The sequence below is a fragment of the Peromyscus maniculatus genome, chromosome 8 (genome assembly GCF_049852395.1).
Source record: "Peromyscus maniculatus bairdii isolate BWxNUB_F1_BW_parent chromosome 8, HU_Pman_BW_mat_3.1, whole genome shotgun sequence".
NCBI classification, from domain to species: domain Eukaryota; kingdom Metazoa; phylum Chordata; class Mammalia; order Rodentia; family Cricetidae; genus Peromyscus; species Peromyscus maniculatus.
Genome location: NC_134859.1, coordinates 100,857,501 through 100,884,471, shown reverse-complemented (window position 1 = coordinate 100,884,471; position 26,971 = coordinate 100,857,501). Strand labels below are relative to the sequence as shown.

The window sequence follows — 26,971 nt, the reverse complement described above, 5'->3', positions numbered from 1 at the left end:
ATGGTCTCTAATTACATGTTCATGCATCTTCCTGGCCCACTCCAAGGAATACTTGCAGTGAGAAAGTCAGGCTGCCATGTTTACCATAACTTTGCCCAATCTCACTGGTTCTTCTCAGTGGCTCCTGCCAGCTGTTCACTCAAGGACACAGCATCTACTTCTTCTAGGTCCTCTGACTGGTGGTTGCTGTAGCCTAGGTCTCTGGCTAGTGTGCTTGGGGGTGAATGAGGCGAGAAGAGCTGGGGTGCACCTGGGCAGGGAGGGGCTTTAGTTCCTTGTCGGGCTCTGGCCCTGGAGCAGATTAGGGGTAGAGTATTTTTGCAGGTGGCCTGCCTTCCTCAGGTAAACCTGTGTGGGAACTCGTACAGACATAGCCAGAGTTGTGTCTCCATGGTGACTCTATCCTCTCTTCTTCTTTCTACACACTGTACCTTCTCTCTGAAATGTTCTTGCAGCTCTGAGCATGGCTGTTGAGGTACAAATCGCATATACCTCCCGGAACACCCCCCCCCCACTCAAGCCCTCCTGCCTCCTCACTGTGTGTTTCTTTTCTAGAACTCGTCATCATCTTTTATTATTGTCTCTTTGTCTATTATTAGACTTCTTTACAAAAATTACATTTGCATTTACTTTATGTGCGTGTGTGTGTGTATGGTGCGTGTGTGTGTGTGTATGGTGTGTGTGTGTGTGTATGGTGTGTGTGTATGTGTGTGTGTGTGTGTGTGTGTGTATGTGTGTGTGTGTGTGTGTATGTGCGTGTGTGTGTGTGTGTATGTGTGTGTGTGTGTGTGTATGTGCGTGTGTGTGTGTGTGTGTGTGTGTGTGTATGTGCGTGTGTGTGTGTGTGTGTGTGTGTGTGTGTATGTGTGTGTGTGTGTGTGTGTGTGTATGTGCGTGTGTGTGTGTGTGTGTCTATGGTGTGTGTGTGTGTGTGTATGCGCGCGCGCACCCGTGCGAGCACGCATGTCTGCCATGGCATGCTTGTGGAGGTCTGGGGACAACTTGTGGGAGTCCTTTCTCTACTTCCACCATGCAGGTCCTGGGGATCAAATGCAGGTTGTCTGACTTGGTGGTAGGTGGCCTCTATCCACTGAGCTATCTTGGTGGCCCTGTGACACTGCCTTATAATCCATCTTCCCCATTGGAATGGGGGCTCCTTGAGGACAAGGACTGGCCAGCCTTGTTTGCCAGCACTAACACATAGACCTCTGCTGTGGATATCTTCTATATAAATAAAACTCTGATGGCCAGTGACCAGACAGGAAGTATAGGCAGGACAAGGAGAGAGGAGAATTGGGGAAACAGGAAGAAGAGGGGAGAGACACTGCAGCCACCGCCAGGATAAGCAACATGTAAAGACGCCGGTAAGCCACCAGCCACGTGGCAAGGTATAGATTTATAAAAATGGGTTAATTTAAGATAAAAGAACAGTTAGCAAGAAGCCTGCCACGGCCATACAGTTTATAAGTAATATAAGCATCTGAGTGATTATTTTATACGTGGATTGTGGGACTGCCGGGCTTGGTGGAACCTGGAGAGAAGCCCTCCAGCAACAGACCTCTGTGAATTCTTGCCTAGAAAGTATCTGAGGAAGAAGGGAAGGAGGAGGGAGGGAGGAGGAAGAATTCTTGAGGCAGGGAAGGTAGGGGCTGCTGTAATCAGGTTTACCTATGGGGTCTGCACCCCAGGAAGTTAGGGGCAGCCCAGATTCTCCAGTGTGAATCTCCCCCTCATCTGCAGGCTGCGGGATGGCCCAGTGGTCTCCCAAACATTTGGCTAGAAAGCTGGTGATGGTAAGGAACCTTAGGAACCAACATTTGTTATTGCTCCCCTGGGGACCCTGTGACTCAGCACCTCTTCCCGTTCCTACGGCTTCACAGGAGGGAGAAGTGCCCGAGAACACAGGCTCATGTGGTCAGTTGTTTCCTGGCACCGTGGCTCTCCCAGGCAGCTGGCAGCCGATGGTGTTGTCTAGGCAGTCTCTTTATTGTTTTATTGAGTGGACTTTCATCCACCGTGGGAGCTGTTACTCTGTGACTGCTTCCCCTAATGGGACTCCCTTTTCCCCAGACTTATCGATGTGGTGTGTGTGGAGGTGGGGAAGGGTATGTTTCTGTTCTGGTGGCTTATTTTGCATCACTCATAGAAGGTGCTAGAATCTTGCAGTTCTTTCCTGCTTATCTCCCAGAGTCCCTCTGGATGCTCTTGACTTTACTTTCTCTGTGGCTTTTGCAGGTGGCTCATCTATTTCTTGTTCCTAACTCATCTATCCAGGAAAGGGGCTGCCTTCCTCTTGTCTTAGTGGTTCAAGAAGGCTGTTCCCATTTGGCCGGGAACCCATCATCTTTCCCACTGTATTATTTTGTTCTCACTATATACAAATGGCTACCAGTTCGGTGACTTTAGGTCACACTCATCTGTGAGCCAAAGATTGGGTTAGAAGTCGGGGAGGGTGTGGCTGGGTTGTCTGTTACAGAGCTAGAGTCAGGGTGGCTGATGAGTTTTGGCATGTGGACCCTGAGTTCTCTGCTAACCTCATTTCTGTCAGCAGAGTTCAACACAACTGTAGTCATGGGACTGTTTCTTAGCTGACTTCTGTTGTCCTCATAAGTCCTCCACATCATGTGACACAGCTCCATCCACATCCTTCTGACACAGCTCCATCCATGTTCCTTCTGACACAGCTCCATCCATGTTCTTCTCACACAGCTCCATCCATGTTCTTCTCACACGGCTCCGTCCATGTTCCTTCTGACACAGCTCCATCCATGTTCTTCTGACACAGCTCCATCCATGTTCCTTCTGACACAGCTCCATCCATGTTCTTCTCACACAGCTCCATCCACATCCTTCTCACACAGCTTCATCAGTCTTCAAGTCAGCCACACACATAAATTCTTTCTTTCCCTCTAGTGTAAGATTTTTCTTTCCACCATAACCAGAGGAATCTCAGGCCCAGTCATGTGACATCCCAGGCCAGGTCATCCAAGCTGGGTAATATACTTTGGTCATAAGCTGATGACCTGTTGCAGTCCCAGAAGTCTTCCTGTGTCATTTGTGCTAGGAGTGAAATTATAATCCTCAAACCCAACAAGAAGGTCTACTCTACTGCTTGAGTTCTCCATGTAAAGGATAAAGAGAAAGGAAGGCATGGGTCATCTCTGGTGACCTTCATAGAGGCCTCAGCTGCGAGCCTGTGTGGGGCTCTAGAGCACTCAGACTGAGGAAGTTGCTTACAGTGGCAACCAGCTCGCAGCTCCTTCCTGAGGGACCCAGACCAGAGCTTGGTGATTGTTTTTGAGTTCTGGTCAAAGACAAAATAGAAAGTCCAACAGGCAGTCTGACCATAGCTTGATCTTGACCAAGTAACTGTGTGTGTGTGTGTGTGTGTGTGTGTGTGTGTGTGTGTGTGTGTGTGTGTGTTAGAGGGGAGGAGGTATTTAGACCAGACTATGGCATGAAATTACCACAGTGCTTTCCAGGGAAAGAAACATTTCCCATTGCCAAAGCCAGCTCTGGTGGGCCCCACAGGGGCTGTCTCCATTGCTCTAGTCTGTGGAGGGAACCCCATGGACCACAGTAAATAATCCGAATTTAGAAAAGTAGATGAGGCTAAAGTTAGAGAATGCATCCTTTTTTAAAAAAGCACCTCTGAGGATTATAATGAGGGAAAATGATTATCAAGTCTGCATTGTTGGCTCAGGGCCCTTGAATGGAAGTGGGAGAGGGTATTGATTAGCTGAGTGGCTCTTTAAAGCTGGCTCTGTTTGCCCTCATGCCTCATAAGCAGGCAGCTCTTCTCTGTCTCCCGTACTTATTGGATTTCAGATGGCAGGGCACACAGATGCTGCTTCTGCTGGGTAAACATTAGGCTTAGGATCGGATGGGAGATCTCAGAGCAGGTCTGCCAAGCGGAAGGCTTGGAGAGCAATCTAGCCTGTGATGCCCAAGCCTGTCTGGACTGGGAACACTCCCTCCCAGGCCCACTGACTTCCCACCCTCCTTCTTCTGAGGTGGGCAACCCCAGTGGTGTCAGACAGAGAGCAGTGGCAGTGGTGACATGGGCAGTCTCTAGTCTCCTTGGGGAGCAGGCTTGCGTGCCCTCGCTCGGAGTTGAGCAGCCTTGATCATGTTGTAGTCACATTGAGCCTCTTTTCATTCCCTTCCCTGTGCCTTCCATTGCCAGGATAGCCCCAGGAGTGGCATTTGCTTTAATGGTGGTGATGATGATGATGATGATGATGATGATGATGAGCACAGCTACTATTAATTGAAGGTTTGCTGCCTCGAAGCCATCCTGCTAACCTCTTGATACATGCTGTCTTTACTCTCATTGTGGAGAAAGGCTCAGGCCCCAGCAGTTTGAAAGAAGAATTTGGATCCACAGCAGGCATCCTCTTGTTCTGGAGCAGGACAATGGGGCCTATGTTGCAAACCATATATATTTTATGGATAAAATCTTGCTCTTCCAAATGGCTATGTTGGAGGACTGCAGTCCCGGCAAGCCCCAGGCCTTCTCTTTTTTAGCTGTACAAACTACAAGCAAGTTTTGATGCCATGTGCCCAATTGGATAGGTAGAGTAGAGTATGTATGGTGAGCAGTTGGTGTTGAGGGAGCCCTGGGATAGGAGCTGGGTTGTCTTTCTGAGGGGGGTGGTCTCCCTAAAGCCCTTCCCACTTCCCAGCCAGAATGGATTTGAGAAGCTTAGAATACTCCATATCCAGGGTTCACTCCTATCCAGGAAGTGCTTCTGTTTGCCCCGCCCCAGCACTTCCTTAGAGTGCTGTTGATCACTGGGGTCAATGGCATCTTGATTGCATGGTTTCTTTGTTCGCTTTTAATCGGAGTGGGAACAGAGAGAAAATGCATTCTCCAACTGGAGAAGGTTGGAAGTAAAGTGGAAGTAAAGGCTTTTATTGCCAATGGGCAGTGTGCCATTTCCTGGGGGCGGGGGATGAGCAGTAGGCCACCTAAGACCTTAAATGACCTTCAGAGAAGAAGGGGGAGTGTGTGTGTGTGTGTGTGTGTGTGTGTGTGTGTGTGTGTGTGTGTGTATGTGTGTGTGTGTGTGCTTATGTAAGGTGAGGGATGGACAGCAAATACAGATCTTTTCTGTGAGTAGATTCTTGATGTAGACTGTTAACCAGAAGCCTCATTAAAAAGATGTTTTAGTTGTGTGTGTCTCTGTGTAGTATGTGCTTATGTGTATGCCTGTGAGAAGCCAGGAGAGGGTGTTGGATCTTACAGAGCTAGTGTTAGAAAGGCTTGTGAGCTGCCCCTGTCAGTGCTGTGAGCTCAGATCCTCTGCAGGAGCCGCAAGGACTCGTAACTATTGAGCCATCTCTTTAGCTGCCACTCCCGCCCCAACCCCAGTGGGTTTTAGCTCAAGTTTTCATCCATTTCCATTCTCAAGTTTGTCATCAGACGTGGCTGTCATAAGCCCTTATCTTGCATTCATTTCTTTCTTCTGGATCGTTCCCTGCAAAGAACAGACAAATCGGAGCCTGGAACAGAAAGCGTAGAACAGGAGACACAAAAGGTCTGGGGGATTTGGGGACAGGGTACAGGCCTCTGGTACATTGTTCATAAGGGTGACACTATCGAAGGCCAGCTGTGTCACAGGCATGGAGTAACATCAGTGATCTTCTGAGTCCCACACCTGCTACAGGTACAGGCCAAGGAAGGGCCAGTGGGGAGCCCAGTGCACCCGCTCAGAGGACTCAGAACTCCCTGAGCTGGATGAGTCACCATCCTCTGCCTTGCTTTGGCAGGAGGCTCCCTCTCAGCTTCTGATGAAGTTAGGGTCCTCAAGTGGCCCAGGAGTCTAGTGTCCCCTCCCCCAGGCCCCTCTGGACAGCTGTCTGCTCAGCGAATCCAGCCCCAGCACTGTTTTAGTGGTCGCTAGATGGGAATCTGCAGGTCAATCTGCAGCCGCTAACTGCTTTCTCTGCTTTAGCCCTGTTGCTGCTACAGAATGGTCTGAGCTTGGATCTGCGTGAACCCGAGAATGATAGGGCTGCCCCACAGTTCTTCCCAACAGCAGCACCTTGTCCCTGCCTCTCCGTGGTTCAGCCAGGGTCTGCTGGGATTCCTCTTTGCTTTCTACCTGAATGGAGAAAATAGGTGTCAGGGAAACATTGCCCTAGGCAGAGGCCACCTGCTGGGATCTCCAGGGTCTCCTGTCCCAGAACAAGCAATTAGGCCTGGGATATGTGCATAGTGGGAGATACAGGGATAGTTTCTCAAGAGAGAAAGGGTGTAAGTGGGCCAGGGCTGGGGAAATGTCAGAGGGTCAGTGGTGCCGGTGTGGGGTAGATGGGGACATTTATGCCGTGTGCACTTGTCTACACGTTTGTTATGGCTGCCTTGGTGGGGGAGGGGCCCTACTTTATCTACCTAGACTTCTTTTCTGTTGTGATGGTTAGTGTTAGAATCACTTGGAGATGGGCCTCTTGACATGCCTGTGTGTGTGTGGGTCTTCCCACATCAATTAGTGTGGGACACATTATGGTTGGGATCACTTCCTGGGCATGGGATCCTGGACTGTCTAAAATAGAGAAAGCAAGTGAACACTAGCTTGCATGCATTCATCGCTCTGTTCCTGATGAGCGATGCCACGTGATCAGCCTCTTCAGGCCCCTGCGTTTCCCCACCATGCTAGACCATTCCATTAAGCTGTGAGCTGGAACACACCATTTCTCCCTTTAGTTGCTTTGGTCAGAGTAATTTCATCAGGGCAGTGGGAAAATAAACTAAGAATCACACATTAATGCTAATGTCTCTCTCTGCCCTACTCTGGCTTCTGAGTGCTGTGGCTGCTGAGTGGTCCTCCTGTGCCTGTTTCTGGGTCCAGATAAGGCAGTATTGCAAATGCTGGAGAGGGGGAGGTGGGGATGTGAGGAGCAGAGGCTGTAAGGGAGGCATCTGGCTGCTGGTACAGAGTGAAAACTCCAGTCCTCCTGGGAATGGGTGTGACCCCATATATCCGGGATTTAACCCCTGGATACTTAATTATTTGTCCTCATTTATTTTGGGAATGCTGGTCTTTTAACTGCCAGGAGGTTAAAGGCTGGCTGAGTGTTTTGGGGACTTATAAATATCATTTGACCTAAGCTAAGTTGTTTGACCCTCTCTGGTAACCTGCTCCCCCCCCCTTCAAGTGCATGGAATGGGGAGTGGGTGTTGGGCTGTGCTGGCCTTTCTCCTGGGTACCAACTCCCAGGCTCTCGGTCTCAGGGGAAGTGAGCTCTGTATCTCTTCAAGTGAATCTGTGGCCCCGGGGGGACAGTATTCTAGGGGCCATTATAGGCTGGGATGCATTCATTGCTGTCACTTTTATGAAAACCAGGTCCTCAGTCCTCCATAATTTTAAAAAATATTAGTGATAAAGTCGGCATTCTCTTTGATGAGTAATTGTTCTTAGCATTCAATCCATGTCCTAGTAACCGGGGAGATGAAGGCATCTTCTCCTGGATGGTTTCCTGTGTATTAATGCACATGTCTTAAAAATGTGTTTGTTGCTGGATAAATTGAAAACCTAAAGGCAGGGGTGGTGGGGACAAAGGCAGGGACATCAGGAGTGTGGTGACACATTGTTCTCACCTCATTTCCTGGTGTCCACTCCAAGGTAGCAGAAAGTACTAACTCTGTCCCCAAGAGATGTCTTGTTTTTCCCCCAAGATCATCCTCATCTTTTAAAAGCATTTTTATTAGCAGGCATTACTCATGTGCAATGCCGAGTTTAGTTGAGCTTTCTTAAACAGGCACAGTCTGTATTTTGGTCATATTTACCTTAGGCTCCCTTCTTCCGCCTTCTCGCTGGTCCTTCCTTCTCTCATGGGCCGAGATGCTCTTGGCAGTGGTTCGTTGAAGTGGATCCTGTCTTCTGTTGCCCTCTGCCATCACTGCATCCTTCATAAGTGGGGAGGGCCGGCTGGGTTGGAGGAACTGTGTCTCCCACGGAGTGGCAGTTGGTAGCTTTTTTTCTGGAACTAGAACATCTACCAGATGGATAGGTGAATGCCCTACAGTCTCACGAACACATGTTGAAATGGCAGGGTCAGTTACATATTAGCAGAACTTACTCTCTGCTCAGAGTTGTCAGCTCTTGAGGTGTTGAGATGGAGGCCTCTATCTACCTGGGTCTCCTCCATCTTGGGGGCCTTCCTGCTTGTTAAACTTCTCTTCCTTGTCCTGCCCTCCATCTTGGCATCACCCCATCCTTGCTGTCACCCTAACTCTTTCAGTGGTTCTCTTCCTCTCTCGTGTTATGCTAACCCCACTGCACACTCTCATGCCCCAAACTTTAATTTCTTTTCCATTTTAAAAAAACAGGATGGTTATCTAATTGATAATGTCAACAACAAAGAGTTTTCTGCCTGGTTTTTGGCATTTAAGAAGGATTTTATTGCCTCATTTAAATCTTCCACCCCCTGGAGGTCATCAGCTCTCAGCTATGAGGTGCCTGATGGGACTGGAGGCCCAGTGGAGCTCTGGATCTAAATGTTAAATGGCTCATCGAGGAATCAAAAATGGCCCTTTTAGCCCTGTGTGTATAACTCTAGGCTAATTTGTTCCCATCAAACTAATTACCAAGTTTGTGCTCTGCAGTGGCCTGAGAACTACCCCGTTGTTACTCAGCATCCTCCTCTTTGAGAGGAGGGCAGAAGTTCAGCCTTGTAGGAGGACCGAGGTCTTGGCTCAAGTGATGCTGAGACAGGTTTAAGTTCTCTCTGGACTCACCATAGACCTTGTATCACTCACAGAAAATGTGTGTGAACCCCGAAGGGGTATCATACCCCAGCCCACCTTTGGATTCTTGACGGCCTTGGAAGCTCCTGCCTTCCTGGCTCGTTTATCTCTAAGAATACCACAAACCATACATTATACCTACGTCGTATAGAGGTGAAGGTATCTGGACTTATGCTTTTTTTATTTGCCCATTTTCCTTATTTATTTATTTATTTATTTGTGTTTTTTAGGCTCTTCATATTGCTGCATTTTGTGTTTTTAATAATGTTTTACTTATTTTTTGATAATTTTATATGATAGTTCTGATGATGTTTTTTATCTTCCCCCTACTCCTCCCAGATTTCCCCAGTCCCATCCAACTTCATGTTCTTCCTCTCAAGAAAATCCCACCTTTAATTCTAGCACTTGGTAGACAGAGGCAGGTGGATCTCCGTTAGTTTGAGGCAAGCCTGGTCTATGTAGTGAGTTCCAGGCCAGACATAGCTAGGTAGTGAGACCTTGTCTCAAAAACAAACAAATGAATGCCCCCCAAACCAAACCAAACCACAACAAAACCCCCAAACCCAAACACACAATAAACACACACACACACACACACACACACACACACACACAGGCACACGCTCGTGCTCTCTCTCTCTCTCTCTCTCTCTCTCTCTCTCTCTCTCTCTCTCTCTCACTCATGGATGGATTTCAATTTGTGTTGGCCACCTACTCCAGACCACAGGCCTGCTCTGGAGTCTGATTGATGTCCTCAGTGTCACACTGTAGTAGTTTGAACGTGATTGGCCCCCATAATCTCATAGGGCGTGGCACTAGTAGGAGGTGTGGCTTTGTTGGAGTGGGTGTGGCCTTATTGGGGGAAGTGCGTCACTGTGGGGGTGGGCTTTGAGGTTTGCTATGCTTGGAATACCACCCAGTGTCTCAGTCGACTTCCTGTTGCCTGCAAGATGTGGCACTCTCAGCTCCAGCACCACGTCTGCCTGCACGCCGCCATGCTTCTTTCTCTCCATGACAAAAACGGACTAAACCTCTGAACTGTAAGCCGCCACCCCAGTCAAATGTTTTCCTTTATTAGAGTTGCCTTGGTTATGGTGTCTCCTCACAGCAATAGAACAGTGACTAAGATGTGGGTCTTTGTGTTAATTACCGTCTTCATTCATTATTGCTCACTTCCCCTTCTGATTTGAAGGGAGGATACTAAAACATCTTTATGGACCCCTATAGTGAACTACTGGCATTGTGTCTGGGGGGGCCACTTGGCTCTGAGGCTAACAGATCTCATCCTCACAGAAGCTGAGCTCAAGCCTCTGCCTCAAAGTTTCTGGAACATTCTGTCTTACAAGTATTTGCTGATGAGTTAGGAGACATGGTACTTGGTTTGTGAGGTTGGAGTTGTGGTTGAAAGGGTATGTTTCAGGGATGTGGTCAGGTACTATGCTTTCTTATAACATTGCTTTGAACTTAGACTCAGTGAAACACATCAACCCCAGAAATCTCAGGGTGAAGGCCTCAGGGAAGAGTTTTGTGTGACAGGCATCACTGTGGATGAAGTTCTCACATGGCCCTGACTTGCCAGCTTGCTTATGTTTTCATGCCCATGAGGTGACCAGACAGCTTCCATATGACTCTGAGTTATCATGACCCAGTAGACCATTAGACCAGGGGCTGGCTCCTTTTTGAGGGCTGAGAAGTTTGAACAGAGACACACAAGTCTGCTAGCTTTGAAAAAACCAAGCATCCCTGCTGTGCCTTGTCCATGAAGGAGGCTACATCACCAGAACCCGAGGGCCACTAGGGGCTTAGGAGTGGTGGCCACCTGGTAGCTAGCAAGAGGATGGAGATTTCCATCCTTTATATGCAAGGAACTGAATTCATCCTATAGCCACTGTCTTAGAAGAACACTCTGAACCTCTGATGGGGCCCAGCCTTTACCCCAGACTTGATTTCAGCCCAGGAAGCTCTGAGCAGGGGTTTAGCCCGCTCATACCTGGACTCCTGAGCCATGAAAATAAGAAAGGGGCTTCTCCAAACTGCTGCATTTCTGACAGCTTGCCACTCAGTGGTAAGAATCTCACAGACACATCATCTCCATTTGATGCTGTGCTTTGGAATTTAGGCATAGAAAAAGAGAGAAGGGGGGGAGATGGCAGTCCCCCCCATCCCCATGGCGGGAAGCAGAAAAACAGCCCCTTAGAAGCAAGCTGCTTCAATACTGTGTCAGCTGCCAAGTCCTCATCAAGCTCAGATAAGCTGAATAATTAACTCTGCTCCAAGCAGAGAGATGCCATGGATAAAGCCCCATCCTGTTAAAAAGAGATCAGATATGTTTTTCAAAGCCCCAGCTTTCCCTTTGAAGTGGTCTCCATGCCATTCACACAGTTTCCATAGTGTCTAAGTTTTCCTTCTCCACCTACAGCCTGTCCCACTCTCTACCTTCCTGTCACCCAGTGGTCCATCTTTTCTGGAAGGCTTGGTTTGCTCTGATGACCCCGGTGGACAGCTCCTTCTATGAAGCTGTGTGTCAGTCTTGGAGGTAGCAGTTATCAGGATGGGAAAAGCTGTTTTCAGAGAGAATCGGTGGTTTCAGACTCCAGTGATCAAGATCACGTGGATGTGATGTTATTGAGAAGGCAGTGGCCTGGGAGGCTAGGCAAGAGACCCAAGGATTGACAAAGCCTTGACTGTGAAGATGAGAGGTCGTGATCGTGACTTGCTGGCCTTCTAACACCCAATGCCAACCCATGCCCAGCACCTGGAAGCCCATCCTTTGACCTCTGCCAGAAGATTTTGGGAAACATTATGTATGCTAACCCTGAAATGCTGCAGGAACCTAGCACCGGAACCCTCTTGACAGGTTTGGGGGTCCCAGTCTTTCTCTCTCAGCCAGCCTCTTACGGTTTGTCTTTAACTCTTCTGATGTTGATTCCCATAGTGGGTAGTGAATGCATTAGTACCCTACTGTGGCACAAGGACATCTCCATCCCTGCTGAGAACCAAACTCTCTTAGTCTTGCTTTTCATGTCAGGTCATCTTTAACAGTAGTGGGGACATTTGTTAGCCTTTTCTAGTGTAACCTAAAGGTCTGCTCTGTGGGCTAGGCTCTTCTAAAAAAATTTCCCCTTAAAAACTGTGTGTGTGTGTGTGTGTGTGTGTGTGTGTGTGTGTGTGTGTGTGTGTGTGTGTTTGCAGGTGCACGTGGAGACCAGAAGATAGCATCCGATTCCACTGGAACTGGAATTACAAGTGAGCTGCCTAATATGGGTGCCTAGAAACAAGCCCAGAGCCTCTGCAAGAGCAGCAAGCGCTCCTGTCGGCTGGGCCATCTCTTGGCCCATGTTTCTGTTCCTTAGGGTGCAGTCCGTCCTATCTGGGGAGGCATGTCAGTAGGAGCTTAAAGCAAGCGGCCACGTTGTGATTGAAGTCAGGAAGAGAGAGATGAGTACCAGTGCTCAGGTCAGTTATCCCTTTGCACTCAGTCTGGGCCCCTGTGGGATAGTGCCACCACATTCAAGGTGAGCCTTCCTCCCTCAGTGAAACCTCCCTGGAAACACCCTCACAGGCACACCCAGGAATGCATCTCCTAGCTGATTCCCAATGCAGTCAAGTTGACAGAGACATGAGCACCACGGGTGCTCATCCAACTGAACCTTGCTCAGTTCCTGCTCTCTGTAGAGAGAGGTGAGTTCTTTGTGTGTGGGGGCATCTTACGTACATCGCTGAGAGGAGGTTAAGGTTCAGGACTCTGTGTTATTGTGATTCTACCATGTAAGGAGACAGAGACTATACCTAAAGGAGAGCCCTTTGCCCAGTGGTAGAGATTTGCTGCTGAATATAGTGACTGAGCACCTGTTGTGTGCACATAAATTCTAGCCCGCCTTGTGGACCCATGTCTTGATGGTGGTGGCTGTTTTCTTTCTCCTTTCCTCCTCTTCCTCCCTCTTCCTCCCTCTTCCTCCTCCTCCCTTCTCCCCCTAGTCCTCTGCTTCTTTTTTTGACTTCATCAACAGGCTCTTGTTATATAGAACAGGCCAGCCTGGAAGTCACCACCCTGCCTCAGCCTCCAGTGTGGGGCTGACCGGACATTACTGCTGCACCCGGTATAGTGTTATGGAGCCGCATTCCTTCCGGCACACTGCTGGTCGCCCCGTGGGAACAGCACTGCACTGGGTGAGGGGAGGCATTTGGAAACAGAAGATCCGGCTTCAACTCTTGCCTATATGCTGAGGCAGGAGATTGTAAGGTTGAGGCCAGCCTGGGCTTCCTAATTAGTTCTAGACCTAATGTTAACAACAACAACAACAACAAAACCTTAGAAGAAGGGATCAGTGGGAGTGGAAGGGGATAGAAGAGGTCAGTATGGAGTGAATATAATCAAAACACATTATAAACATGTATAAAAATGCCAAAAGAAACCACATTATTATGTATAATTAATGTATGCTAATAGAAAATTAAAAAATCCTGCTTGCTCTTTTGATTGATAGTGTGATGTTCAGCGAGTCATTAGCTTCTGTAAACACTGTTTCCATAAATGAAAAAGTGATTGCTAGGCCTGTCATGACGAAGTCCCCCGGACTAGATGGTTTAAAGCCTAGAAATTTATTTCCTCACAGTTTCGGGTGCCAGACATCAGAAGCGAAGGTGCTGGCAGGGTGGGGTGTGCAGAGGCCTGGAGGAGGGCTCTGTCTGCACCCCTCTCCGCTGTGACTGACAGCTCTGTCTCCTTTCGTCTTCACACTGCCCTCCTGTACATACTTCTCTCGAGATCTCCCCTTAGGAGGACCTTAGTCATTGGGTTCGAGCCCCCCACCAATCGCATTTAAGTTTTTATTGTTATTTTTTTTATAATTTATTCACTGTTTCTCTCTCTCCTCTCTCTCTCTCTCTCTCTCTCTCTCTCTCTCTCTCTCTCTCTCTCTCTCTCTCTTTGTGTGTGTGTGTCTGTATCCGGGTACATGTGTGTGTACCCCACACTGTTGTAATAGAAAAAGACTGCCCTATAGCTTAGAACAGCGGGCCTCCTTCTTCCCTCCCTATACTGCCACTCAGAAGGTAGAAATCCTTGCCTTTGAATTATGGGCTAGTACAGAGATTGTGGACAGTCTTCAGTGGCCTAGTCATTGATTTACCACGTTCTAAGATACTTGTTTAAGCTAACACTCTCTGGGCCTGCTACAGAACAGTTTGTGGGAGGTGGTTCTCTCCTTCCATCTGGGACTTGGTGATTACACTCGGGTTGTCAGGTGTGATGGGAAGTGCCTTTACCTGTTTCACCATCTCTCCAGACCTCTAATCCAGTCTTAATATAAGGGCCTCTTTAAATACCTTGTCTCCAGATATGGCCATGGAGATACCAGGGTTTGATATACAAACTTTCTTCCTAACAAGGGGAGAGAAATGACCCCAGATCTTAATGCCACCAGTCCAGTTGCCTCACTAGCGATCTCAGACAAAATAAGAGAAAGTGTGTGAGAAGCCAAGTGTTTACAGAGTTTGTGCAGGCAACGCCATCCCACTAACTCTTTTACTCAGGATCCATGCCAAACCTCTTTCTTTCTAGCTCTATCCATCTTTTCTCTGCTACACACCTCTGGACATGGCTCCCCAGCTGAGATGAGGGCTCTGGTCTCCTGGGCAGTCATCCGCTGTGGGTTGTGACTGGCTGGGGCTGGCTCTTGGACAGGTGTGGTCAGCCTTTCTTTCCTTGTGGCTTCAAGGGATGTCATTAGTGATTGTCAAGGCTCTAGAGATTGGTGGTAAACTGGACTTTGCCCTTTCTTCTCTGCACTGCTTTGACAATGGCTTGGCTTATCCATTTCTATCCTTACTTCTTTAATTTGAGGCTGATTCCTTAGAGAGTAATTACCGTCTTAGTTTTCCTAATCTTCATCTAGTGTAGCTAGAAGGGTTATGCATACAGGCCTGTTAGACAAGTTCTACTGAACTGTTTCCACACATGGTGAACATAGACCTTTGCTTGCAAGAGTGGTAAGATTTGAGATCGAGGCTACCAGCTGCCTTTTCCCTCCTCAATGAAATAGAAACAGGTCCACTGCATGATAATGAGCCTGGATTGGAATTTCTCAGAGCCCTGCTCCTATGACTTCATGTGCTGAACACTGATATGTTTATATATGACTCAATGATGTATGATTAAACAAATCCTGTGTTCTTTGCTGTGAGATTTCATGAGTCATTGCCTGCTTGTGTATAAATTTTCCTACATGTATGTATCTATAGAATCTGTTCTCTCAGAGCAGCCTATGAAACAGGGAACCCTGAGAACTCATGGGCAAGGACAGACTGTCCTTGGGAGTTTTTTTTTTTTTTTTTTTGTCCACACACACAGGTGTGCATGAGGTCTCAGAAGCCCAGAGATTGATAATGTAAACAGGTCGATATTCTAGAGTACTATAAGCCAGTGACTGGGCCACTGTATTAGTATGTAATGCTGAGGCAGGAAATCCTGTATTTTGAGTGGCAGGATAAGGGGGGGTGGGGAGAAGGAAGGGCGGCCAGTTGTTCCAAGGTATAGGACAGTGTTTTTCCTGTTTGACTATTATGTTTGTGCATCAAATAAAATCAATACATCTCAAAGTCAGTATAAGTGTGTGTGTGTGTGTGTGTGTGTAACTAGAGCTTTTCTGCCTTGCCCACAGTCAGGACAAGTCCCACAGCCGCTCAGACCCAACCAAGTAAACACACAGAGACTTATATTGCTTACAAACTGTATGGCCATGGCAGGCTTCTTGCTAACTGTTCTTATAGCTTAAATTAATTCATTTCCATAAATCTATACCTTGCCACGTGGCTCATGGCTTACCGGCATCTTCACATGCTGCTTGTCATGGCGGCGGCTGGCAGTGACTCCTTCCTCCTTCCTGTTCTTTCTTTTCTCCTCTGTTAGTCCCACCTATACTTCCTGCCTAGCCACTGGCCAATCAGTGTTTTATTTATTGACCAATCAGAGCAATTTGACATACAGACCATCCCACTGTGTGTGTGTGTGTGTGTGTGTGTGTGTGTGTGTGTGTGTGTGAGTGTGTGTGTGTGTGTGTGTGTGTGTGTGTGTGTGTGTATTTATAAGCATAAACATGCACACGTATAAAACTAAGTATGTGTTGGGCTCATGATTTGGCTTGTCAACTGTCACAAAATGCAAAAAAAGGGACAATACAAATCAATCAAATCAAACAATATGTTTTTGGTTCATGCTTAATGTTAACCACCGGCTGCAAGGTGTCAGTGGCCCTGGCTTCCATGATCAGCTCCCAGGGGTCCTGACAGCTGTATCCCATGAAGGTACTGAGTGGAATCAGCTCACCCAATGAAATTCTAGAACCTTGTGGAGACTCCTGCCATCTCTCTGGGGTCCTGGGGCTGTGTGGAGTAAGTGGCCCACTCTGGGCTCAGACAGTGTTTGTCTGTGGAGCTGATCTTTATGCTTACCCTGTCCTCTCTCCACAGACATATCCAGTCACAGCACTGTAACCCATTCACCCGGACACGTACATGCAAATGAGGCCCCAAACATCCAGCAGTGCAGTGGTTGATGCTGGCATTTCTTCAGAATATCATTGTAATAAAAATATAGCATAAAAAGATCTGAAACTTGCGGATCTCTGAGGATGTGTCCTGTTTTAGGTGGAAGAGACTGAGCTTATGGGTTTAGGCTGGAGCAGTTATCTATAGTCTAGATCCAGAGGGAGCTGTCAGGGGTCCAGGGGCTAGGTTCTCATGTTGCATGGCATATTCCCTCTGCCCATGCATATGCCATGGATGGCAAAGGTGCCACAGACTCCTCCCAGATGGCACCGATCCTCTGAGTCCACAACCCTGCGTGTGCTCCTGATAAGGAGCACCACAGATTTAGTCATGCTTCTGCACAGTCAGGATGCTCTGGCTTGGTTTGGTCCATGGGATGATAGCAAATTTGATTCAAGCTGAGATTTGAAAGCTCTTTAACACTGGAGGCCAGTTTCAAGTTTACCACACACCAACCCAGCCTACCTGCATGGAGGATAAGCAGTCCCCCAGAGAGGAGTCGGTGGTTCACAGCCAGTAGTTAGCTAGTCCAGATAGATGTGTGTGTCATCCCAGACCGTCTACCCCTTGGTGAGCCACTAGCTGGGTAGAAGAAGCATGACTGAGACCCACCACACCGGCATCAGAGCCTAATGGACTGTAGAACAATAGCAATTGATGGTGGTTTAAAACCAACAGTTGGGGTTGGGAGTTGTTACCTTAGCAACAGGTACCTGAAACATGTGCTTTTTTTTTTTTTTTTTGGTAAGATTTAGGGATCTGAGGTTCTTTTGTCAGATAGTCAGGAAAACATTGCCTAAGGAGGACCAGAAGGGACTCACTGGCTCACAGGGATGCAGTTTAGCGCTATGTAGGATGAGGGCTGGCGTTAGCTGACAGCCACCAAGTCATCTGTGAGTGGAGAGCAGAGAGCAAATTACTTTGTTGTATCTTTATTGCTTTAAGGAAAACCACATTTTGAACAAAAAGAAATAGCATACTGATTTGGAAAGATTCCTTACCCTGTCCCTCTGTCACCCACACCAGCAGGACATCCAGCTCTTGGGAATCAAAGCCAAGAGTCGCCTACCTAGGATTCCTCTTGGCTGTCCCTACAGATCCTCTCAGAGCTATACCTTTGTAGAACACTGTCATATTTTGAAATCTGTTTGATGTGATTAAATAGGCTTGATGTATGAATAGTGATTAATTGGCATCAAAGTAAGAAAAAGCTTTGTCTCACAAAAAACCAGTCATCACACATTTACATAGCTTAAGTATAACCAGAAGTCAGTAATGGATGGCTTCCACGTGGAACTTGAAGACCAGGTCATCCACAGGTGGGAGGAAACAGAGACATGTGGCCTTGGAGGATGCTTGGTGTCCAGGTGGGAAGAGATCACCTGAGCAGGGAACAGGATGGGTTGCCAGTCCTGTGTCTGACAGGAAGGGAAGCGGAGTGAGGCATTTTGGGTGGAGAGTTCCAGCTTGCACATCCTCTTGTGGTTTTGGACCTCATACTGGTAGCTGCTCGTGATGGTCTCTAGCATGGAAACGGGGATGCGGGGATTCCTGCCCTTGTGATCAAACAGTGAGCCAAGGTGCATTTGAGTCCCCTTTCCCCCTTTCCATCCACAGACGTCCATCCACATCTTCCTTCTCTGTAGTGTAGATGGTTTTCTTGATTTGGAGATTTCATTGTATAGTTAATTCCCTTGAGTTACCTGTATGCTGAGCAGTGTGCGGGGCTCCGAAAGCAGCACTATGGGATATATAGTGCCTGTTTGAAGAGCCTTATGGTTATAGCAGGGCCACAGAACGTGGTAAGTTTTCATTTTGGTCAACAGATGCCTGAAGCATGCATATGTCAGGGGAGGACAGAGGGGCACATTGGACCAGAGGAGGCTGGGTACATCCACAAAGGCTTCCCAGAAGAATACAAGAACTTGGAGCTTTGACCCTGCCTTGCTGATTGTTCATTGGATAGCATCCTTGTTGCCATAAGAACGAGGGACTGAGGCTGAGTTAGAGATGAAAGACTGTGTCCCGGAAAAGCTGAGAGGTTGTACTTTACAAGTCACAGGGAACTCGTAATTGTCTTTTTCATCTCTATGACCACACAGTCCCCGAGTGTCTGGTAACTTGAGGTAAGAGGGGCATCAGTGATATCAGTCTTCAGGCCTGATGTAGGACTGTACTCCAAGCCCCTGTGTCTGTTCCACGCAGTGTCCTCGTTTGTTTTGAGATGACTATTCCTCATCCTGAGCTGATCTGGCCCTGGGCAGAAGGCCATGCTGGGCTCCCTTCGAGAGAAAGTCATTCATTATGTAAGCGTTATTCATATTCGAGCTGGTGATCAAGGGCGACATTTAATTTTTTTCCATTATGTGGAATAATTTAAGATTATGTTATCAGTGTCATTTTTATGGCAACTTCTCAGCCATAAAAACAGCATCAATTATTCAACATGTCACCTTGTGTGTCTGGGTTAAGTGGGGATGGCGGGAGGTAGAGGCGGGCAGGGACAAAAGTAAGCTCAGGTGTCACTCCAGGCAGGTGGCCCTGTGGCCCCTTCCTCATCCTGGCTGAGTCCCTGATGACAGAGTCCCCTGCTGCCTTCTCACCTGGTGTAATGTCCCCCAGGGGGCGCCAATTAATTCCCTGACCTTTCTCTTGACTCTTCCCCTGGAGTTCTGACCTCTTCGTAGACCTTACTTAAAGCGTCTTTGTTCTAGGAGACTTGGCCGCTCACAGCCCACAGAGTCTAGATTGTATGACGCTGGAGACAAAGCAAAGGATTCTCCACCCCAAACCCTGTGAGCACGATGGCTGGTATATGTGGGTAGGTCAGATCCATGGGCTGCCAGCATGAGAGCCTGGCCAGCAGTTTTTTCTCCCTGGATGCTGTTGTTGGTAGCTTTGGGATGTCCTAGCAGGGAAGAAAAAGAGTGCAGGTGATGTGAAGCACAGTGAAGGTCGCTATTGGGACCTGAGGCAGATGCGTCCGACTGTCTACAGTGAGTTTGGAAGATGGCAGGGCCTTCAGGGATGGGGTACCCATTACCATTTATGTAGCTGTGTTTTGCATTTAGTTCACTATTTTATCCTCCATACGAGTGAGGATAAAACAGTGTTTGAGGGTGGAAGGTGAAGGTTGGGAATGCCTTCAGCAAGTGAGAAAGGAGCCCTGGATGATGCTGCCTGAGGGTGAGTGTGTCCCTTCCATAATACTCTGTGTGTGTGTGTGTGTGTGTGTGTGTGTGTGTGTGTGTGTACATGCCTTAGGAGGCTGATTTTACCTTCCCCTTTGTTTAAGACAACATCCTGTTCATTACTGCATGAGTCCAGGGAGCTGGCCTAGAAGTGCCTGGAGATCTTGTTTTCTGCTTCCCATCTTCCTATTGGAGTGCAGGGATTTCAGATGTGCTCACTGCTGTATCTGCTTTTCCGTGGGTGCTGATATCTAAACTCAGGTCATCAGGTTTATATAGCAAGCTCTTTATCCGTGGAGCCATCTCCCTAGCCATATTGACCTGTTTGGGGTGTATGTATGTGGGTAGTTCTGGGCAGTTTCTTCCTCACGTGGGGATAGCAAAGCAAGGTGAACAGAATCGGCCATAGGTGCTGGGCGTGCATACTGCATCCTGAGTCCTTTTGTGTTCATGTGTGGCATGCGCAGAATCACTGTCCCTCCCCCGTGCCCCTCCCCTCCCACCTTCCTTTCATCCCTCCTTCCCCTTATTTGTATTTTCTCTGTATTTCTTTTGGAAAATGCTATTCATCCCAGCTCCTGCCGCTTTGCAGGAGTGGGTGGAAACCATCTTGTGTATTGTGGGCCAGACACTGGCCTCAAACCACGCATGGTAAAAGTAATAATAACAGTAATAATTGTAATTCTGCTGCACGAGCATGGAGATTTCCAGTTCTGGAGCCATGGATGGGGTGTTACCTCCTACCTCCAGCAGCCCACTCCTAACTTTCTGTATGGAGTTGGTTTAGGAGTCGTGGGTGGAAATGGGGGAGGAAGGGCAGGGCAAGAGGTCGGAGGGGCGTGGGAAGGAAGTGGAACATTCTTCTTGTAGGAGGGGCCTCCTGTTTTGCACACTGCCATTTGGAAGCTGTGAGGTGGCACAGCAAACCTGAGCTGTCCAAAGCCCTTGTGGTGGGGATGGGGAGGAAGGTGACTCACCCTCTAATCATCAGCCAGGCACTCTCAGGGCTGTGGCAGAAAGTCAGGAACAGCTGGCACCCGTCACATGTGTGTCCTGGAGAGATATATGCTCCCTTTGCCCATCTTACGGGGCTACCAGGTTCTAAGGAGGGAATGTGAATGGAAAATCATTGTGGAGATTAGAATGTGTTAGTCCTAGAAATGGAAGGAAGATGGCCACCACAGCATCATGAGAAAGGCAGGAAGGCCTTTCGCTCTCCATCCCTGACGCCTCCTGCCAGGCTGAGGCCGCGTTTATGGAGGGCATCTGTATACAGAACTCTTTCCCTGTCACCTGGACACAGCAAGGCAGGGCTCCCTAAAGCAGTGATGTTGTCAGTCTGGGGATGCCGTCTGACCCCTTCCCTCGCTGCCAGGGGCATCGTGAGGAAGCCACCAAAGCAGAGTTCATGTGTCCCATTGGGAGCTGTTCCTGGAAGGGTGTGGGTGTGTGGGTGTGGGGTCATAGTCCTGCATTTTCCTCATCAAAGTCTGAGAGCAGAAGGAGAAGAATGTTGGGAATGCCATCAGCAAGTGAGAAAGGAGCCCCGGATGCTGCTGCCGAAGGGTGGAGAGGATGAAGGGGTTGCAGGTGTGGAGGTATAGGAGAAGGGGGTACCATCCCAGGTACCCCTTGAGATGCTTGCATACCTGGGATCACCTGTCTTTTTTCTTTTAATACTTGTCAGTTGTCCACATTCCATCCATGCATGCAACAGGTGTAGACCAAGTCTAGCTTCCCTTCTCTTTCCCACCCCTACAGAGCACTATTGTATGTCTCGGGCTGACTGTCTAGGGTCTACGAGAGAGAGCCTATGGTGCTTGCCATTCTGTGGGTCTGGACGATCTCACCTAACCTGAGCCCTCCTCTCTAGTCTTTCTGTAAGTGATAGCATTTTGTTCTCGATTGTAGTCACATTGTACCTACATCACATTTTCTCCTCCCGTTCTTGTGTTGACGGGCGTATCTTAGCTACGGTCAATGTGCTGCAGTAGATACAAGGCCTCAACCTTCTGAAGGGTAAATGTGTGATCAAGCATGTTGATGGTGGGGGCAGGTGGGCATGGACACAGGTGAGATATCTCAGTCCTGCTCCAGCTTTTTAAAAGGGAAGTCTGTTGGAGCTGGAGAGATGTCTCAGTGGTTAGGAACACTTGTTGCTCTTGCAGAAGACCAGAGTCCAGTTCCCAGCACCCACATGGTGGCTCACAACCATCCATAACTCCAGTTCCAGGGGACTTATGCTCTCTTCTGACCTCTTTGGGAACCGGGAGCTCATGTGATACACAAACATAAATGCATGTAGCCAAAACACACTCGTAAAATAAGATAAATAATATCTAAAAAGGGAGGCTGTCTCATTTTTAAAAATGTTTACTTAGTTGTGTGTGAGACAGAGAGTCAGAGAGGTGGAGAGAGATGGAGAGAGAGGACAGGGAGAGAGAGAGAGAGAGAGAGAGAGAGAGAGAGAGAGAGAGAGAGAGAGAGAGAGAGAGAGAGAACACAGGGGTGCACATGCAAAGGGAAACATATGGAGAATAACTTTCAGGAGCCTGTTCTCTCCCTCTGCTGTGGAATCTGGGGATCAAACTCAGGTCTTCAGGCTTAAAGCCTCTAAGCCAGTGGTTCTCAACCTGTAGGTCAAAACCCCTTGGGGGTCAAACCACCCTTTCACAGGAGTCGCCTAAGGCCATTGGAAAACACAGGTATTTACATTCCAATTCAGAACAGTAGCAAAATTACAGTTGTGAAGTATCAATGAAAATAATTCTATGGTTGGGATCACCACAGCATGAGGAGCTGTATTAAAGGGTCACAGCGTTAGGAAGGTTGAGAACCGCTGCTTTACGCCATCTTGCTGGCCCCAGAAGGGCGGCTTCTGAGTGAAGTTGGGGCAGACGCTTCAGTGTGCTCCCTCCTACTCCTGCAAACACGGATATGAAGCAACGCAGTCGCCAGATCTGGCTTGGTGGGGAGCGGTAGAAAGATCTGAGGGCTAAGGGGATGCCACAATAGGTTTTCTTTTCTTTTTTCTTAAATGCCATCTTCGCAGAGAGGCCACTGTCTACACTGTGACCCAAGGATCACACACCCCTCCATGTTAATCATGGCAAAGCTTACATGAATCACTGAACATCTCATCCGTCACAATACTGGGAACAAGGGTGGCTATAACCCATGTCTGTGACATGTTTTTCATTTGTGAATTTACTCATTTTTTTTGTGTGTGTGTGGTTTATGTGTGTGTACATGTGGACATACATGTGGAGGCTAGAGGTTGATGCTAGATGTCTTCCTTGACCGTTCTCTGTCTTGTTTTCATCGAAGCTGGGACTCCTCAGTTCTCTAAGCTGGTTAACAATGAGCCCCAGGGATCTGATTGTCTCTACCTCCTCAGAGCTGGGTCACAGGCACCACCACCATGCCTGGCTCTTACTTGGGTGCTTAGGGTCCAAACTCAGTTCCTCACGCTTCCACAGTAAGCACTTGACCCACTGAGCCACCTTCCCAGTCCCTTTCTTCCAAACATTGTCCCTGTTCAGGTCTCTAATTGTTCAATCTGTCATTGATTGTTTGTTATGGTCTCTCAAAGGAGAAGGGATGGTTCGTGCAGAATGGGAATTGGCTCTTTTATATCTCACGGAGCTGCAGAGCTCTGGTAGACAGTTGATGCTTAATTAAAAATGTATTGAATCGTGAGGGCAGGCAGGCAGCAGTCATCCGAGAAAGTGACAGAATTCTTTTCTTGGTAGTAACAAGAGCTCAGAGTTCCCAGCATTAGCCTGTAATAGCACAGGGAGCTGTGAGGTCCTGGTCAGCCTAAATCTTTCAAAAGCAGGGCTTTTCCACATCAGTGATGCTGTCGTTTGATTGCCTTCTGCTCTGAGGCTGCCCCATACGTGATAGACTATTGAGAAATACCAGAAAAGCCACCCACACGCCCACCGGAACAGCCAAAGATGCTGATTTCTCGGTGTTCCCAGGTCTGGGGAGGGGAGACTAAAATCAGCCTGTTAAAAACCATTGTCCTAAATCAACCCGATTGTCTCCAAGCTGTGCCTTTCTGGAGGGCTTCGGTGGGATGAGCGGCCGCGGCCTCAGCGTGGTGCACAAGAATGCAATGGCATTTCCCTGTAATGAAGCCATCCCCTCCCCTCCTCCGTCTTCCTCCCAGTTCTTCTTCGACCACATCATCAAAGCAGGAAGACAAAGGAAGGGACGTCAGCTGTTACCCTTTCATGGTGAGGCATGCCTTTATTGCTACAGTGATCTGTCAGATAGCAGCGGGAGATGGAGAATTAAAAATAATTAAAGCATATAAACAAACAAAGAGCTGCGACTCTGTGGCCCACGGCTCATCACGCAGACACCAGCTGTCACCCGAAAGTAGTTGAAGTGCCTTGTGCAGAGGTGTGGACCGTCTTGCTCGGAGTTTCTCCTCCACCCAGGATCCTGTCCATCTGTGGTGCCAGCCTTGACCATGATGCCAAGAGCCAGATGCCACTCAGTGTGACAGAGGGGGATTCCAGGATTCAGCATAGAAGCTGGGGACTGTGTGGGACTGGCCAAACAGAGATGGGAGTTCTGCCTCTCCCCATCTTCAAACAAGATTAAATGAGGCATTGGTACTCTTGTTAAAGTACTCCATAGAAGGTTTGATGTATAAAGAATTAAGAAACTATAGATACCTGAAAAAGAGATGTGGGACACCCTGAAGTGTTCAGGTTTAACATTTAATTAGAAAGAAATGATGAAATAAAATATCTGAGTCTTTAGAGTTTTTTTTTGTCCTTGATCACCATGGCCACGAGAAAACAAGAAGGTGTGTGTGTGTGTGTGTGTGTGTAAGGTACAGCCTGGCACACCTTTATGAAATTCTTTCCTGAAAGAAATGTCCCCAATGAAAGCTTTAGTTTGTATGTCTTTCTTGGCTTCTTGGACTTCCGTTCTGTTGTCCAATGCTCTGCCTTCCCCACTGTGATGGACTGAAAGCCTCCCAAACTGTGAGACAAAACAAATGCTTCCCCCTCCTCTGTTCTTCTGCCAAGTGGTGTTTTTTTTTTTATGGTGAAAGAGAAGTTACAAATACAGAAAATTATTACCACAATTGGGGGATTGACATGACTAACCCTGATTATATATTTCTCAAGCCTTTGGAACTGGTGTGTGGGAACAATTTGGGAGCATTTAGAGGTGTGAGCCATAGATGCCCTAGAAGCTATAAGCAGAACTTAGTGGGTGATTCTGCTGGAAGCTCAGGAGCCCAGAATCTCCTAAAAACCCTGTAAAGAATGTGTTCATCTGGTTCTTCATGGGGAGAATCACTCTACTGAGAGCAGGACTACAGACCATGCATGTTATGTCCTAGCAAAGACTTTTGTCTACATTTACCTGTGTCTAGAACTTTCTGGGAGGCTGATTTGAAAGTAGTAGATAGGCCCAGAGAGATGGCTCCCTGGTTAAGATTGTACACACTGCTCTTGCAGAGGACCTGATTTTGATTCCCAACACCCACTCACAATCATCTGTAACTTCAGCTCCGTGGGTATCCAATGTTTGTGGCCTTTGTAGGCATCTGTACTCACTCACTCACACACACACACACACACACACACACACACACACACACACACACACACACACCACAGCACATGGACATACACAATTAAAAATAAAAAAGAAAGTAAGGAATAAATTAACTTGGCAGAGGAGTTTCACAGATAGCATAATGTTTAGGTGTTGGGATGGTTATTGCTGGCTTCTTTTAGTCATGTTTACAGTGAGAATTGTGAGCAGAAAAGCAGGGCAGAAAGATTTGAAAATATGAAGGCTGACTAGAAAAAGAATAAGTTGAAAGTTGTGGGCAAAGAGGGTATAGTTTGTAAAGAGATTAGTTGTGTTAAAGAGAAGGGAGACACTTTGCACTGAGACAATTGGATGCTGGGCTACACCCTGCTCATAGCATACTCCAAATAAATCCACAAACTCCTCTGAAGGATTGTGTGTGTGTGTGTGTGTGTGTGTGTGTGTGTGTGTGTGTGTGTGTGCGCGTGTGTATGAATAGTGAACACCCAGAATTTCTGGCTTACACAGGACTATATAGGGAACTGTTTTCTCAGATTCTGCCACCCAGGCACTTACAGGCCACTTGTAGCTCTGGTCAAATCTGGTCTGGCTACTTAACATGGTGGCAGACTTGGACATGGTCTCTTTAGTGTTTGGTTTAGCAGGCATATGGAATTCAAGAGTGCTGGTGCTATAGAGGCTTCCACGCAGGTGTAGACGGATTTTTCTTTGGGCTGCCAGCTCACAGAAAACAACGTGGAGACTTACTATGAATTATTAAATCTTAGTTTCGGCTTGTTCCTAGCTAGTTCTTATAGCTTAAATTGACCCACATCTTTAATCTATGTTCTTTTACATGGCTCAGTTACCTTTACTCTGTACTTTCTGTTTCCTCAACGTCTGGCTGGTGACTCCTCCTCTTCTTTCCAGCCTTCTCTCTCTGCCCCAGAAGTCCTGCCTATCTCTTCTGCCTGACTATTAGCCATTCAGCTTTTTATTACACCAATCACAGCGATACATCTTCACGGTGTATAAATATCACACAACACCCAGATCTTTAAGGGTGCTTTAAAGACCAGCCTGTATATTCTAGAACCAGACTCACTGTGAGGATCTCCTGGGAAGCTGATGTGTAAATCTGTGAGAATGTGTATCCTGGACACTAGGTATGGAGCTGTGGGGTCTAATTTTTTTTTTTCTGCTGGGTTTCAGTTTGTCCTTACTATTCTCCCATTTCTCCATTTTGAAGTGGGAATCCTTACTCTGTGCTTTTGAAGATAGGAAGCATGGACCTTACATATTGATTTTCTGGGAATTCACAGCTGTGAGTTGCCTTATGCGTCAGAAGAGACTTTGAACTTGGACTTTTGAGTGACATTGAGACTGTGACTTTTAGAGGGTAGAATTCGTCTTGTTTTGTGAGGTGGACATGGCCCTTTTGCCTCCTAGGAGTGGAATGCTGTGGCTTAACGTGAGGTGTCCGAGTGTCATGTTGGCAAGCGGTGGCCTTGTGGTGGTTGCTTTTCTTGGTTGACTGGATACCTAGTGACTGATGGTGAGGCGTGTGGAGTGTCTGTGAGGGTATTTCTGAGGGAAGATTGCCTGGGGTGGGAAGATCCCTTCTATATGTGGGCTGGACCATCTTCTCACCTTAGGGACTGGATGGAGTAAGTGGGAAAAAGGAGGAAGGTGGAGAAGTAAGTGTGGGCTTGTCTCCTTCCTTTGCTTCCTGGCTGCTGTGAGGGGCACTGCATCGTTCTGCAGAGCCTTCCCCGCCATCACAGACAGAATCATTTGAAATGATATTCATAGTCAGCATCATTAGCCTTTTGTCTCACAGGCTGTTTATCTGGAATTCTGTCACAGTGACCAGCAAAGGCAGCTACATGTGGGATGGATGAGTGGCCCCAAGGGC

General features: G+C 47.7%; 1 protein-coding gene across 5 annotated transcripts in view; it reads left to right on the top strand.

Moving 5' to 3' along the window:
• The window catches only part of Slc39a11 (solute carrier family 39 member 11), a 441,489-nt gene that overhangs the window by 179,966 nt on the left and 234,552 nt on the right, over window positions 1–26,971 (top strand). The gene's annotated exons all lie outside the window — the stretch shown is intronic.